Source organism: Oncorhynchus tshawytscha, unplaced genomic scaffold, assembly GCF_018296145.1.
Source record: "Oncorhynchus tshawytscha isolate Ot180627B unplaced genomic scaffold, Otsh_v2.0 Un_contig_9547_pilon_pilon, whole genome shotgun sequence".
In the NCBI taxonomy this organism is placed as follows: domain Eukaryota; kingdom Metazoa; phylum Chordata; class Actinopteri; order Salmoniformes; family Salmonidae; genus Oncorhynchus; species Oncorhynchus tshawytscha.
In genome coordinates, this window is record NW_024609255.1 from 80,001 (window position 1) to 93,182 (window position 13,182).

The window sequence follows — 13,182 nt, forward strand, 5'->3', positions numbered from 1 at the left end:
ATTGTTGGCCAAATGCTATTAACTGTTTAACTTGTTTTAATACCAATCGTTTTCCTGCCAGTAAGGGTCTTTTTTATTCAAATCACTGATAGAGCTCTCGACTGCTCAGATAGTTTGGGGGTTTTATTCTTTTTCAGGCATCCCACAGGATCTGGATGTGAACAAAGCTATGGCAGTGATAGTTGTCGCCGTGCCAAAGATCGCCTTGTGTAGTTTTCCTAAACGCTCAACGTACTTGACCTGCGTTTAAAAGACACTGTCAATCTCTCTGCAAATACCAAAGACAGCATTTGAAGCCAACCTTTTAATAGCAGAGCAGCAGCCAGCACTGAAGCACTAAACGTTTGGCTATTGAGGTGTTTTAGCCACCAATCCGCCCACTGGGCAAAAACTGCTTGAATCAACGTTGTTTCCACATCATTTCCTTCAATGTGATGACGTTGAAACAATGTGGAAAGTTAATTGGATTTGCAAAGAGTCATTAATGTAAGCGAATTTCATATTTTTTCCAACAAACTTTTAACCTAATCCAAAGTCATGGTGACATTTTTAATAATTTCATGTTCAATTCACGTTAGTTGACAACGCAACCAAATGTAAATCAAAAAATTGACGTTCAATTGACATCTGTGCCCAGTGGGATGTATAGTGTGACTGGTCTGTAGAAGTACTGTACTGACTGTATAATGTGACTGGGCTGTAGGACTACTGTACTGACTGTATAGTGTGACTGGTCTGTAGAACTACTTTACTGACTGTATAGTGTGACTGGGCTGTAGGACTACTGTACTGACTGTATAATGTGACTGGGCTGTAGGACTACTGTACTGACTGTATAGTGTGACTGTTCTGTAGAACTACTGTACTGACTGTATAATGTGACTGGGCTCTTGGACTACTGTACTGACTGTATTGTGACTGGGCTATAGAACTACTGTACTGACTGTATAGAGTGACTGGGCTGTAGGACTACTGTACTGACTGTATATTGTGACTGGGCTATAGAACTACTGTACAGACTGTATATTGTGACTGGGCTATAGAACTACTGTACTGACTGTATATTGTGACTGGGCTATAGAACTACTGTACTGACTGTATATTGTGACTGGGCTATAGAACTACTGTACTGACTGTATATTGTGACTGGGCTGTAGAACTACTGTACTGACTGTATATTGTGACTGGGCTATAGAACTACTGTACAGACTGTATATTGTGACTGGGCTATAGAACTACTGTACTGACTGTATATTGTGACTGGGCTATAGAACTACTGTACTGACTGTATATTCTGACTTGGCTGTAGAACTACTGTACTGACGGTATATTGTGACTGGGCTATAGAACTACTGTACAGACTGTATATTGTGACTGGGCTATAGAACTACTGTACTGACTGTATATTGTGACTGGGCTATAGAACTACTGTACTGACTGTATATTGTGACTGGGCTATAGAACTACTGTACTGACTGTATAGAGTGACTGGGCTGTAGAACTACTGTACTGACTGTATATTGTGACTGGGCTATAGAACTACTGTACTGACTGTATATTGTGACTGGGCTATAGAACTACTGTACTGACTGTATATTGTGACTGGGCTATAGAACTCCTGTACTGACTGCATATTGTGACTGGGCTATAGAACTACTATACTGACTGTATATTGTGACTGGGCTGTAGAACTACTATACTGACTGTATATTGTGACTGGGCTATAGAACTACTGTACTGACTGAATATTGTGACTGGGCTATAGAACTACTGTACTGACTGTATATTGTGACTGGGCTATAGAACTACTACACTGACTGTATATTTTGACTGGGATATACAACTACTGTACTGACTGTATATTGTGACTGGACTGAACCGCCTCTCCTCCTCCTATTACCCCCTCTCGCTCCCCCAGACTACTCTCTCTCACACACACACACACACACACACACACACACACACACACACACACACACACACACACACTCCCCCTCCATCCCTCACCCAGGGGCCGTGTGTGCCTTTCAGCGTGTCACCACTCGGGGTGATGGCTCCTCTCTCAGCCCCTCTCGGGGCCCTGGGGCCTTTTGACTCTGAAGCGCTCCTTGTTTGCCTAATCATTTGGGAGCCGGATACGGGGATGAATCGTTAATGACTCCCGGGGTCAGCCTGGTGATCCCCACCCACTGTTGACTCATCGCCATGGCGATGGGGTACAGGATTTGTTCTCTCTCATACGTTTCACTGTCAACCAGCAACCAACTGGAAACTCTACTCAGCTACGTGTATGGTCCTTTCTTTTATCATTTACTCCGTTTGTCATCTCTCGCCAGTCTCCCTCTCTCTCTTCTCGCCGCTGCTTCCCCCACACACCAAGCCCTGCACTCTGTCACTCAAGCAGGCGTGCTCAGTTAGTCTGCATGCTTCTGTTAGCTACAGCTAAAGGCCAATGCATGCAGCCAACAAACAAGAACAATGCTGTTTCAACTTTGCTTCTTCATATTAATCCACGTGTTCTGTATCATATAGTTGCAAAACGCTAGTTAGTTAGTCTTCGCGCTAATGCTTATAGCGAACTACCTAGCTGGTAAATGCAGGTAGCGAAGATAATGGAGCTCGGGGGGACAAATCTTACTTGCAAACATAAGCTCTAATACAGGCTGCAACTAGTGGTCGTGTCAGCATTTAGTTTGAATCAGAGAGGAATAGGCAAACCATGTTCTAAAATCGTTGTCTAAATGTAATTAGGTTCCCCTGGGAAACACTGACCAATCTTTTGGTTCCTACCCTTGTCACAACAATTTAGGTTCCCCTGGGAAACACTGACCCAGTTCCAGTCAATGGTTTGGGCACAGTCTATGTCATGGAAAGAGCAGGTGTCCTTAAAATGTTTTCTACACTCAGTGTGTATGACATTTATTAGACATTTGTATCCAAAGCGACTTAGTCATGTTTTATGGGCGTTCTGGGGAATTAAACCCACTATCCTGGCGACCCAAATGTTTTGATCTAAATCACAAATGAAAGTCAAATCTCAAGGTCTTAAACGTTCTTCCCATATCGTGCAGCCCTAACCGATACACATCTGCATGCTTCACCTAACACAGTAACACATCACAGAGCGTCATGGATGTCATGCTTTGGAACCAGTTTTTCGAACAGTGTAGTAGGTGCTTGTATGTGTCACCAGAACAATATCCAGAGGAAAACTACAGGTAGACTTCTAATTTGGAGAAACACCACATGCTCCCTGAGAGGAGATTGATGACTTTGTTGTGTTCTGGGGTGAGGCTGTGTTGTTTTCAGACAGGCTTGTGTGCATGCCTACTGTAGGTGTGAATGCAGCCAGGTCACCTGTGATATAGGTCAGTATTCCAAGTCCATCCCTGTCTGAGGACATTGGGAGGTGATGTGGAAACTGTCCACTAGGGGCAACAGTGTGCACTGTTACCTTCAAGTAGGTTTTGCTCAGGCATTGTGGACAGGGATGGTGGATGGGTGGATGCATCTGCCTCTGATTCCTAAGGTTGCAAGTTCAAATCCAGCAATAGAAAGTTGTTTTTGAGGTTTTTGTTTGAAGTCTTTCCCAAACCTTAACCATTTGGAGTTAATGCCTAACATCGATATTTAACGTTTGCAGCAACTTCGAAATTTGACGTTTGACAAACATGGATGAACGTCTAATTCTGACGTGGGACTGTGAGAGTGAGGTGGTGTAGGTGTGTGCATGTCATTGGCTTTCTGTGCGTGTGTGTGCTTGTACTTGCGTCTGTGTGTGTAATTGTGTGTGTGTTATTACCTGAGGGCAGGTGAGTGTTTGTCTACCCGTCAGTCTTTAAGAGCTGACTGTTTGCTCAGGGAATGCACCGTGTCCGATTTGTCGTTAATTCACCTTGTTGCTCTCACCCGACCGTTTCCTTGAGGTTGTTTTCTGGCTGTGCCCCAGAAAGTATGTGATTTTTCTTATTTTTCTCTCTCTCTGCCTCTCTCTCTCTCTCTCTTTATTTCACATGTCTTCCTCTCTTGTCTCGCTCTCTCTCAGCTCTCCTTCCTTCCTTCTCTCTCTCTCTCTCTCTTTCTCATACTGTATATTCAAACATTGCGTAATGTGTGTGTGTGTGTGTTTTGTGTGTATCTTTGTGAATGTGTGTCTGCCGTCCTGTGCCAGTGTGTGGGTGGTCCTCACGGCTGGCTTGAAGGTAATCCTCTGTCACATAAATCAGTGTCCGGGCACGGGCCCCCAGGGGCTTGGGGCTGATGGAGGACTGGGCTCGGGCCCCCAGGGGCTTGGGGCCGGTGGAGGCCTGGGCTCAGGCCCCCAGGGGCTTGGGGCTGGTGGAGGACTGGGCTCGGGCTCCCAGGGGCTGGTGGAGGCCTGGGCTCGGGTCACAGTGTGGCAGTGTGACCACCAGAAGAGCGGTGCTAGTAGACCCACACCAAGGCCCAGTCCCTTCCATGCTGCCTTGCCCATACTTCAACTATCGACACGGCTACTAAACCAACTCTGCCTGCCTGGCTGCACTCACAAAACAGCTCCACCTACACAACAATGATTCAATAACTAAATGAACCACACTGAAATATGAGGCGATATTCATAACTGATGTGGTGGACCAATGTGTGACTCAGTTGGTAGGGCATGGTGTTTACAACGACAAGGATGGTGGGTTCGATTCCCTCTGGGGCCACCTGTATGAAAAACCTGTACGCAAGACAGTAAGGCCTATTCTAAGACTTTGTAGTCATAGCTTAAAGGCATTTCATATGGTTTCAACCAGCATTTCTGGTAACAACTACATTATTGTTCAGAAACCTTTCTTTGTGACCGTTTCCCTCTGTTTGTTTACTTATGTACTACCATATTAGTAAGCCCACTCTCTGCTAACCTGGTTGGAGTGGCCTGTGACAGCACTCTGGATGGCACTCTGACTTGCCTCAAATGATGTTGTCTGACTGAAAGTGTCAAGATTAAAGCCACTGGTCTTTGTTGAAGCTACCTCTCTGTGCAATGAGGGTGAGGAGGATGAAGATGAAGGCTTGCCCTGTCTGGCCGACTCTCTGTCCTTTTATCTAGGGAGATTGCATGCAGCTCTCACACTGCAGACCTTAAACCCTCGGACGCACTGTAGCGGCTCAAAGAGCTCCGGCATTCATAAAGATAATGCTTTTTGTATCGTTTGGAATAGTAACACTCCATCTAGATGGAGAAAGAAACAACAGGCACAAGTGGAGAGACGGAGAGAGACGAATAACAAGCAGAAGATGAAAGGAGAGAGGTAAAGAGAGAGGGATCACGCTCATCCACATCCCTCTTTGGATTTGATGGACCTCATAACAACATGCTCACACACAAATGGACTCAGAGTGGCCCCATCATTGGCCCCCAGTGGCCCCCCCTCTGTGCATCTTGACCGATGGTAGCCGCGATGCAGAAATACAATTTGTTCTTTTGTCTGGCTACGATCACAGAGGGAGGTTGTGCTGTTTTTTTTTTTTTTTTCAAACTTTTTTTCTTGTTGCTGTCGCTGGAGTGCAATTTATTTTGATGAGCAGGTGGTCTCTTTTGAATCTCGCATACGGCACTTTTTTAGCTCTCACCTGTGGCGTGCGGGTCTTTCAGTCCGAGTCAGTCATGTAGGCTAGGATTAGAGAGGAGGAGGAGAAGAGGGAGGAGGAGTGTAAGGGGCGTTGTGGAGGACCTTAGCGCCCTGCAGTCAGAGTCATGCCAAGTCGAGATTAAATGGAGTATTTTGTCTCAGACTGGCTCTGACTGGCCTGAACCGGGCCTCCAGAAGGCTTTTGTGGTGACCAAGGGAAGTGGGCTGAGACATGGGCTGTGGATAAGGCCCTGCGGAGCGGGGTAGTCCCTAGGCCCAGCAGGTAAAGCTTTGTGGGACAGGACAGACAGACAAGGACAGGGAGGGGGAAGGAGGGAAGGAGTCGCTGTCTCAGCGCTTTCCACTTTGGTTCAGAAGTGGTGGAGAAGGAGAGAAAGGGTGGATTAGAGAGAAAGAGAGATGTTTTGGTGCGATGGCTTTGCTCATCAACAGTATGGACCAGCTCCGCACAGTAAGTGTGTGTGTGTGTCTTCATGACTCACCTCTGCCCCAGCAGGCCTCTCATCAGAGACACAGTGAAACATGCTGCCTGATGTCCTCTGAATAACTACCCCAGTAAGACACAGTGAAACAGGCTGCCTGATGTCCTCTGAATAACCACCCCAGTAAGACACAGTTAAACATGCTGCCTGATGTCCTCTGAATAACCACCCCAGTAAGACACAGTGAAACATGCTGCCTGATGTCCTCTGAATAACTACCCCAGTAAGACACAGTGAAACATGCTGCCTGATGTCCTCTGAATAACTACCCCAGTAAGACACAGTGAAACATGCTGCCTGATGTCCTCTGAATAACTACCCCAGTAAGACACAGTGAAACATGCTGCCTGATGTCCTCTGAATAACTACCCCAGTAAGACACAGTGAAACATGCTGCCTGATGTCCTCTGAATACCTACCCCAGTAAGACACAGTGAAACATGCTGCCTGATGTCCTCTGAATAACTACCCCAGTAAGACACAGTGAAACATGCTGCCTGATGTCCTCTGAATAACTAAGACACCCCAGTAAGACACAGTGAAACATGCTGCCTGATGTCCTCTGAATAACTACCCCAGTAAGACACAGTGAAACATGCTGCCTGATGTCCTCTGAATAACCACCCCAGTAAGACACAGTGAAACATGCTGCCTGATGTCCTCTGAATAACCACCCCAGTAAGACACAGTGAAACATGCTGCCTGATGTCCTCTGAATAACTACCCCAGTAAGACACAGTGAAACATGCTGCCTGATGTCCTCTGAATAACTACCCCAGTAAGACACAGTGAAACATGCTGCCTGATGTGAAACTCTGAATAACCACCCCAGTAAGACACAGCCTGATGTCCTCTGAATAACTACCCCAGTAAGACACAGTGAAACATGCTGCCTGATGTCCTCTGAATAACAGTGAAACCCCAGTAAGACACAGTGAAACATGCTGCCTGATGTCCTCTGAATAACCTACCCCAGTAAGACACAGTGAAACATGCTGCCTGATGTCCTCTGAATAACTACCCCAGTAAGACACAGTGAAACATGCTGCCTGATGTCCTCTGAATAACTACCCCAGTAAGACACAGTGAAACATGCTGCCTGATGTCCTCTGAATAACCACCCCAGTAAGACACAGTGAAACATGCTGCCTGATGTCCTCTGAATAACTACCCCAGTAAGACACAGTGAAACATGCTGCCTGATGTCCTCTGAATAACTACCCCAGTAAGACACAGTGAAACATGCTGCCTGATGTCCTCTGAATAACTACCCCAGTAAGACACAGTGAAACATGCTGCCTGATGTCCTCTGAATAACTACCCCAGTAAGACACAGTGAAACATGCTGCCTGATGTCCTCTGAATAACTACCCCAGTAAGACACAGTGAAACATGCTGCCTGATGTCCTCTGAATAACCACCCCAGTAAGACACAGTGAAACATGCTGCCTGATGTCCTGAATCTAAGAATATGCTGCCTGATGTCCTCTGAATAACCACCCCAGTAAGACACAGTGAAACATGCTGCCTGATGTCCTCTGAATAACCACCCCAGTAAGACACAGTGAAACATGCTGCCTGATGTCCTCTGAATAACCACCCCAGTAAGACACAGTGAAACATGCTGCCTGATGTCCTCTGAATAACTACCCCAGTAAGACACAGTGAAACATGCTGCCTGATGTCCTCTGAATAACCCCAGTAAGACACAGTGAAACATGCTGCCTGATGTCCTCTGAATAACCACCCCAGTAAGACACAGTGAAACATGCTGCCTGATGTCCTCTGAATAACTACCCCAGTAAGAATAACCTGACCCCAGTAAGACACAGTGAAACATGCTGCCTGATGTCCTCTGAATAACTACCCCAGTGCCCTCTGAATAACTACCCCAGTAAGACACAGTGAAACATGCTGCCTGATGTCCTCTGAATAACTACCCCAGTAAGACACAGTGAAACATGCTGCCTGATGTCCTCTGAATAACTACCCCAGTAAGACACAGTGAAACATGCTGCCTGATGTCCTCTGAATAACTACCCCAGTAAGACACAGTGAAACATGCTGCCTGATGTCCTCTGAATAACTACCCCAGTAAGACACAGTGAAACATGCTGCCTGATGTCCTCTGAATAACCACCCCAGTAAGACACAGTGAAACATTCTGCCTGATGTCCTCTGAATAACTACCCCAGTAAGACACAGTGAAACATGCTGCCTGATGTCCTCTGAATAACTACCCCAGTAAGACACAGTGAAACATGCTGCCTGAAGAATAACACCCCAGTAAGACACAGAAACATGCTGCCTGATGTCCTCTGAATAACTACCCCAGTAAGACACAGTGAAACATGCTGCCTGATGTCCTCTGAATAACTACCCCCCAGTAAGACACAGTGAAACATGCTGCCTGATGTCCTCTGAATAACTACCCCAGTAAGACACAGTGAAACATGCTGCCTGATGTCCTCTGAATAACTACCCCAGTAAGACACTGAAACATGTGCCTGATGTCCTCTGAATAACTACCCCAGTAAGACACAGTGAAACATGCTGCCTGATGTCCTCTGAATAACAGTAAGACACAGTGAAACCCAGTAAGACACAGTGAAACATGCTGCCTGATGTCCTCTGAATAACTAAGACACACCCCAGTAAGACACAGTGAAACATGCTGCCTGATGTACCCCAGTAAGACACAGTGAAACATGCTGCCTGATGTCCTCTGAATAACTACCCCAGTAAGACACAGTGAAACATGCTGCCTGATGTCCTCTGAATAACCACCCCAGTAAGACACAGTGAAACATGCTGCCTGATGTCCTCTGAATAACCACCCCAGTAAGACACAGTGAAACATGCTGCCTGATGTCCTCTGAATAACCACCCCAGTAAGACACAGTGAAACATGCTGCCTGATGTCCTCTGAATAACCACCCCAGTAAGACACAGTGAAACATGCTGCCTGATGTCCTCTGAATAACTACCCCAGTAAGACACAGTGAAACATGCTGCCTGATGTCCTCTGAATAACCACCCCAGTAAGACACAGTGAAACATGCTGCCTGATGTCCTCTGAATAACTACCCCAGTAAGACACAGTGAAACATGCTGCCTGATGTCCTCTGAATAACTACCCCAGTAAGACACAGTGAAACATGCTGCCTGATGTCCTCTGAATAACTACCCCAGTAAGACACAGTGAAACATGCTGCCTGATGTCCTCTGAATAACTACCCCAGTAAGACACAGTGAAACATGCTGCCTGATGTCCTCTGAATAACTACCCCAGTAAGACACAGTGAAACATGCTGCCTGATGTCCTCTGAATAACTACCCCAGTAAGACACAGTGAAACATGCTGCCTGATGTCCTCTGAATAACCACCCCAGTGATGTCCTCTGAATAAGACAGTAAGACACAGTGAAACATGCTGCCTGATGTCCTCTGAATAACTACCCCAGTAAGACACAGTGAAACATGCTGCCTGATGTCCTCTGAATAACTACCCCAGTAAGACACAGTGAAACATGCTGCCTGATGTCCTCTGAATAACTACCCCAGTAAGACACAGTGAAACATGCTGCCTGATGTCCTCTGAATAACTACCCCCAGACACAGAAACATGCTGCCTGATGTCCTCTGAATAAACCCCATGCTGCCTGATGTCCTCTGAATAACTACCCCAGTAAGACACAGTGAAACATGCTGCCTGATGTCCTCTGAATAACTACCCCAGTAAGACACAGTGAAACATGCTGCCTGATGTCCTCTGAATAACTACCCCAGTAAGACACAGTGAAACATGCTGCCTGATGTCCTCTGAATAACCACCCCAGTAAGACACAGTGAAACATGCTGCCTGATGTCCTCTGAATAACTACCCCAGTAAGACACAGTGAAACAGGCTGCCTGATGTCCTCTGAATAACCACCCCAGTAAGACACAGTTAAACATGCTGCCTGATGTCCTCTGAATAACCACCCCAGTAAGACACAGTGAAACATGCTGCCTGATGTCCTCTGAATAGCCACCCCAGTAAGACACAGTGAAACATGCTGCCTGATGTCCTCTGAATAACCACCCCAGTAAGACACAGTGAAACATGCTGCCTGATGTCCTCTGAATAACCACCCCAGTAAGACACAGTGAAACATGCTGCCTGATGTCCTCTGAATAACCACCCCAGTAAGACACAGTGAAACATGCTGCCTGATGTCCTCTGAATAACCACCCCAGTAAGACACAGTGAAACATGCTGCCTGATGTCCTCTGAATAACCACCCTATCATGTATACTACCATGTATACTACCATGTATACTACCATGTATACTACCATGTATACTACCATGTATACTACCATGTATACTACCATGTATACTATTATGTATACTACCATGTATACTGCCATGTATTTGTCGAAGCATCTTTGGCAGTAATTACAACCTCGAGTCTTCTTGGGTATGATGCTACAAGCTTGGCACACCTGTATTTGGGGAGTTTCTCATTTTTTAGTACCCTTTCCCAGATGTGTGCCTCAACACAGTCCTGTCTTAGAGCTCTACGGACAATTCCTTCGACCTTATGGCTTGGATTTTGCTCTGACATGTACTGTCAACTGTGGGACCTCATAAAGACAGGTGTGTGCCTTTCCAAATCATGTCCAATCAGTTGAATTTACCCAAGGTGGAGTCCAATCAAGTTGTAGAAACATCTCAAGGATGTAATCAATGGAAACAGGATGCACCTGGGCTCAATTTCGAGTCTCATAGCAAAGGGTCTGAATATTTATGTAAATAAGGTATGTCAAGGGGTCTGAATACTTTTGAATACTGTTGAATAATATGTATAATAGTTTGTATAATACAGTATGTTATTATAATCTAATTATAATCCTGACTAAATAGCATCATCCCTGGTTTATGTCATCTAGGATCGCCAAATGGCACCCTTGTTCCTATATAGTCCACTTCCTTTGACCAGGGCCTATAGGGCTCTGGTCAAAAGTAGTGCACAATATAGGGAACAGGGTGCAATTTAGGACACAGACTCTGTCTCAGTGAGGATCAATAGTCTTCAAGACCTTCTCGTCTTAATCAAAGCAAATAGTTTTCTCTTTGATTGTTCCACTGCTCTGAGGTTTGTCCTCCCAGTGTTTGTCATGGAGGTTTCACTAGTGGCTGCTGGCTCTGATAAACATTGAGGGATTGGATCATTGGATCCAGACCCGGCAGTGGCCCGGAGGGCCGCCACATGGTACAGAGCTGGGTTATGGAGGGTTAGTCATTTGTTTATGAGTAATTTTTGCCCTATTCCTAATCCCTCCAGGTGGGATTAACGATTGTTTTCGTCATCCCACCTTTTTCCACTGGCCCCAGACGTTTGTACATTGAAGTGGAATATTTTAGTTGGGCATGATGCCTGGTGTGTGTGTGTGTGTGTGTGTGTGTGTGTGTGTGTTCCCCTGGGATGTAGAGATGCTATCACAGAGGCATGGCACTACCATGGATATTGATAGGGAACTGGGAGGGATATTGTTTTATTCTCTGCCTCTTCTCCTCTCCTCTGGCTGAGTGGTTGAAGGTGTTTTTGGGTTTAATCACTGAGCCATCACGGAAGTGTGGTTTTCAGAACATCCTGGGACTGGAGGCCCTGTAGGATCCGCTTAATCAAAGACGCTGGTCTGTCAGTGTGGCGTCATGACAAACTGAAATGTGTGATGTCATAAAAGGGGGACAGGAAGTGCAGGACCGGACTACCTCATTTGGGGCCTTGGGACACAGGCCTTTTTTGTATTGGAATCAGCGAACAGACTGCGTTTCAACACATGGTGCAGAGAGAGAAATGTGCAGTTAATGTAATGCTATTATACACATTTTGTCATGAGGCTAAGAGAAAATGTTTTAGTTTCAACCCATATTTCCTGCAAATGTACACTTTTTGACACAGGGCAGAAAAAAATATGATGTTTTATAGCTCATCTCATGCTTTTGTTCACATTTTGCTGTTATGCATGAAATAAAATGTTGCAATTTTAAAGCTAATTACCTGCTATTACTGGGGTTTATGTTGCTATCATATGCTATCTGGGGTTGGGGGCTCCCTGGAGGTTGGGGGCCCAGGGGGAAGTTTCCTCGTTTGGTAAACCGGCCCTGAGGAAGTGATGATGAGCGGTTCAACAATTAGTGCTATCCGGGATCCTTGGGACGTCCCTACCTTAAACCCTAACCTTAACCATAACCCTTACCTAACCTTAACCATAACCCTTACCTAACCTTAACCTTAACCATAACCCTTACCTAACCTTAACCCTTACCTAACCTTAACCCTCACTTTAACCATTTTAAATGTCAACGTCAATGGGGTGACATCAGAGTTGGGTTGTCCCAAGGATTCTGTTTAGACTTTGTCGTGGTTCAACTGAACTTTGTTGACATCAAGGATCAGAGGTTTTGACTAGAAGAGATGCCACTAATGTCAGAAGTAACGTTTCGTAGCAGGTTAGGAGAACTTACACAGCAGGTTATGTAGCAGGTTAGGAAAAGGGTTCGCATTAGCTACAATGCAAAACTTCTCCCAGAAGTGACTCCTCCAATCCTTTGCCATTAGTGGGGAAAATGCAAAACTGATCTAAGATCAGCTCAGTGAAAGGAATGACCTAGAGTTTATGTTTGGGAATGGAAAGGGATGTTGTTTACTGCTAAGATTATTTAGCTTGACCTTTTGGATTTCATCATTGGAATTGATCCTGAACACACTGCTATTTTCTGTGTTGAGAAAAAATACACCCCAGAAACACACACACACACACACACACACACACAATAAAAAAGTGACAGATACATACTGTATAATTATATCTGTTTATGTGTGTGAGCTATGGGGTCACAGGGTCGCAGAGGATCTCTTGTGGCTTTTTGGAATAGTTGACACCATGCAATCAGCAAATCTCTTCTCACCATAGAGTTGTGGGATACTTGGGCATGATTTACATATATAGAGGGACAATCTTACTCCACGTTCAACAACAACACGACACACCCTCAATAATTCTGTGAAACAATGGATCCCATCCCTT

General features: G+C 45.5%; 1 long non-coding RNA gene across 1 annotated transcript in view; it reads left to right on the forward strand.

The window, feature by feature from the left end:
- The window catches only part of LOC112236214, an 85,898-nt gene that overhangs the window by 56,082 nt on the left and 16,634 nt on the right, over positions 1 to 13,182 (forward strand). The gene's annotated exons all lie outside the window — the stretch shown is intronic.